This window comes from Atta colombica, unplaced genomic scaffold (assembly GCF_001594045.1).
Source record: "Atta colombica isolate Treedump-2 unplaced genomic scaffold, Acol1.0 scaffold45, whole genome shotgun sequence".
Classification (NCBI taxonomy): Eukaryota; Metazoa; Arthropoda; class Insecta; order Hymenoptera; family Formicidae; genus Atta; species Atta colombica.
Window position 1 is genome coordinate 482,715 of NW_017259534.1, and position 4,810 is coordinate 487,524.

Below are 4,810 nucleotides of genomic sequence, written 5' to 3' on the forward strand. Positions count from 1 at the left end.
TATATATATATATATATATATATTACAGTATGAAGAAAATAACAATTTCTTTAAATCTTATTCCACTTGAAAGTAACATTTATAATTAAGGGATAACGTTTGTGTTTGTTATTTGTATCTCAACAGTTTTAATTCCTGGACTTATGTTGTTTTCAAAGTATGAAATACTATTTTCGGCGTCAAGATAGTAATTTTTATTCGCTATATATAAGTTTAAAGAGACAAATGTTGGAATCTAATTAAGTATTGAATTGGACATGGGTGTAATGTTTTCGTTTGTTGGATCGGAGCGCGTAAGCGGCCCCAATGTTATATTTTGCCTTCCCGTTGCGCACGTGGAACGACTCGATAGCATAATCGGTTTACGTAGGGTGACGTTCAAAAAACGAGCGTATCATTCCGGCGCGACACCGGCCAAACATTTAAATTCCATACGTATTTTCCTCCAAACGTCGAGCTTTGGACTAATGGTGAAGAGAACGACGTCTTTTTAAAGCGTACGCACTGGTCTCTCGATAGGCAACCTGACATTTGACAAAAGTGGAATGGTAGAAGGCAGAACTTCATTAAAAAGTTTTGATTGCTTTCGCTTCTCCAATTTGCACTTGCTTCTCGCTTGCGAGTTTTGCTTCGTAAAAATTAAACAGAGGCGTAAATTATTGTCCGGAACTAGCGCAAGTTATTTTTTATCCAATAAAAAAAGAAACCTCGGTACTTTTCTCCTAAGTACAAGTAGAGTAACACAAACACCGGCGCCCTTGTCGTTTTCTCACCTTTGTAATATACTCCATTTGTCGCCGCGGTTAAGCGACGGAAGAAACTTGTCTTAAAGGGAAGTAGATTTTATCAGAAACGCTCTTATATATATAGCAGTAAGGTGCGTGCATGTAAATGAATATGCGAGAATGAGTGGGAGAGTGCGACGATTGCGACTTGTCGAGAAAAATTAGTGAGTCATGTTTCGTGCTGATCGCAAAAATGAGGCACATCCGGAACGTAATGATCGTTCCTGTGTAAAATAAAAATCATACGTTACGCTCGTAAAAACCTTCATCCAGTGTGTATAGATACAAATAATCCCTCATACATGTACAAGGATAAAGATTGATTTTGCTTATTTCACTCTAATCGTCGTGTTGTAACAACAATATCTCATATTGTTCACGTTTCGCGTTTGTCATGAAATAATTGCCGGGTGAAGTTACAAATTTTATCTCATCCACTGTCTAATGCTGCGTTACAACAATTATCATACAGATATCAGCGATATCGATGCGATATCAGCGCGATTTCAATTTGAAAGAATATATACTAAAATTCATTATAGATAATTCTTTTTTACGAGTAGTTGCAAGTATAAATTCATTTCTTGTCATTTTAACAAATTCAACAATTAAATTCGATTCAATTTCAATTTCTCACAATACATTCGTCGGTCACATTGAAATCGATCGATCGTCATCCAACGATTTTTAATTTCGCGACACTTTTGGTTTTTACAACATTTTAACACAACGTTTCTATGAAAAAAAAAACCATAAGTTCAATTAAGACGGTACTGAAAGCCAATTGTTCCGTATCTCTCTAATTCGTTGAATCGTAATTGCTTTCCTACTTTCTCCCTTGCAACTCACCGATTACATTTCTTTTCTTTATCAGTTCTTAACGAGCAGCAATCGCTCGTTCGTCGTTCTCGATAACGTGGCCTGTTTAATTTCGGGCATGAGAGAAAAGTGTTTTCTCTTTTTTTTTTGTGGAAGATAAAGGGGAAACCTTATGGCGAGGAAGAAAATGAAAAGACGCGTTAAGTGAAGTGAACCATTAGACGGCCGGATGCTAGTTGTACGTTACTCGTTCTTTGAGACATACAAGTCTTCGTAAAACGCGTACCGCGGTCTTCCACGCGTAATTCCGACCGTATAACACCGCCTTGTTCGCGGCTTCCAGAGGCAGCCACGTTCAATTGACAGAAAATTGCTCGCGCCTTGCTTTGATGCTCAAATTAGAAACTACCCGGCCGACCTGCACGACACGCGTCGTCAGCGAGCTGACCATGTGCTTATGCGCGTCTTAATTATGAATTGAAGATAAAAGCATCTCTTTACATTAACAGAGGACAAAGTGACTTTTACACTTGTTAAATGTTGTTTAAATGCTTAAACTAATTACTGCGAGAGTCCTTTGCTATCGAATGAACTAAAAATGAAACTGAGCAGCCTTATTAGAAGAATATTTTATAAGTAAAATTAAAGGTAAGTATTAACTTATGAACTACGAGAAATTTTTAGATGTGCATTTTTCCATTGTTGATAGATTATTATAAATTAAAGGAGGAAAATATCCGGCTATTTAAACAATAGTCAGTAGGCAAAATAATTTCTCGCATTTATACTGATTCGATAAAATATTTGAATACAATATGTTAACAGTATTTTCTAACAACAACGATAAATTTTATATCTAGAACAACAAAAAGGCAATTTGGACAAACTTTGAAACCTACTCATTCCTTCGTTCTTATCTTGACTCTTTTGTCGGATCTTCTGTCGAAACGACGGTGTTATCGAAGCAGAAGTCAGAAGGAAGTTAAATCGACGCGAACGAGAATACGAAAGAAGACCAACGGGAGAGAAGACAGATCTGAGAAGAGGGAGAGAAGATGATCCGAGGGCGCTCGAAAAGGTAGGAGTGGCTGTCGGTCGGTCGCCGGACGATTCTCTCGAATTAATTCTTAGGGGTGGATTTGGGAAAGGGGATGCCGCCGACGCCGCCGCCTCTGAGGGGTGTGAGTAGAGCGAGTGGACCGTGAAATAACTAACCCCCGCGCGACACTCGCACCCCCCCAAACGTTTCGAACATCGACAGTGGCGTAACTTCGTTATAGGTTTCTGCATGCCGCGAAAGACTCTTTTTCTGAAAATTCTTCCTCTCATCTTGCCTTTGCAGTTACAGTCGACGTAAGAAACATTTAATTAATGATAAACACCGCGCTCGTTACGCTAGCCAAGCGTTATGCTTCCAAGTGGCTATATGTTTGGCAAATTTATTTCCTCTGCTTGAACATCGTTACGAAAATTATCTTAATCGGTCTTAATCTACCTATTAATTAATTCCATGTTCAGTTTACAGAAATCTCTTAATTGTTGTTGCAATTATCCTAAAATATTTATGATATTGCATACAGCGTTACAGGTATATCTTATACGTATAACGTATTAACATCTTTATCAATTTTCATTTAGATGTTATTGCTTCGATATAAATAGTAAGTATTGCTAAATTATACGACAAAATTATAAATCTTCTTTGAAACATTCAATAATGTTTTCATTAAAATTTTATCAAGATAAAAAGGATTTGAAAAATAATAGTAGAACAAAATCTTTTCATTCCTTCGTATTATGAAATCTTGTATTTTATGGATTATTCTAGAGAATATATATTCTAGAGATATATATTTTGGTGAATCGGACGTGTTAATTCGTGCGATATCATCACGCTGTAGAGAAATAATTCTAATCTGAGTCGAGCTCTGCCCTCGTAGCATGAACGTTGACGGGTTAAACAGAGTTGTACCACTCTGTGTTCTCGGATTCGTATAGGGATTACTCGCTTGAGGTCGTGACACCGCACGCATCGAGAGCAGCAAGGCACGCCACTGCAGTCAGTTCATTCCAGTTAAGCGTGTAATAGTTCAATAGCTATCGCAGTGTCTACGAATACTCGCTACTGCGTATTTGTATGAGCGTTTAATCGCGCATTACACCCTGCGATATTTTTCTATACTTCTCGCCCCTCCTCATCGCTGTCGAAACGAGGAAAATATCATCGTGACGGAATTAATTTTGATTTTTTTTAGACACTGAATACTCGCAAAACGCGACGATATTTAGTAAATTTTCAGTAAATTAAATTTATAGTACATCGTCTTGCGTATATCAAATTTTTTTTCATTTACGCTTCTCATTTTCATTTTAACATTTTAACGGTTCTTTTTCTGACAAATTATATTACAAAATGTCTTACAGCATTTTTCTTCTCAAAAGTTTCAAATTTTATAACCACATTCATATACTTCATACTTTTTTTGTAAAATATAAAAACATTGAATATCCATATTTTTTATTTTGAATTATTGAATCTGAAGAATTTGGGACAAGTTTCTTTCTACAAAAATTTTATTTTTTATGATAAATATACTTACGCTGATTTTTGTACGTAGTACTTTGAGCGTATGTGTCCGCTTAAGATCTTCCTCCCCCAATTCTCGCGCGACGCTTTCATGCACTTTAGCTTAACCGGGAGATAAAAGCCGCTTCTTACCGGAACGTCTCAATACGCCTCTTTCCATCAAGTATTCGTAGTTAAATCGGATAGCAGGCCTCGTAGACGAACAAAAGCCTCGACGAATCGATCGATCGGCGGTGAGCCGTTATCTTTCACGTCCGCGCTTCTCTCTTTCCTTGTTCAGCTTCTGTCACTTTGTTTTCTGTCGTCTCTCGATTATCCGAAGTATCATGGTTACAACGTATGTACGCGCGTCAGGGGAGATCGACGATTATGAGCTCGTCAACTCGCCTTTTCGCGCACCGTTAGTTTCTCATCGGTTCACCTTCACGTCACGCTTGTTACAGCTAAATAGGATTTATAGAGCTGTTCTCTCTATCTTTTTCAATAATATTTTTTTATTTAATTCTTATTTAAATACTAATAATATTAATATGCAAAAAAAATGTGAAAAAAACATATTAAATTTTTGCTAAGAAAAATTGATTTTAAGTTCTCAAATCTACAAAGATAGCTATGTTAT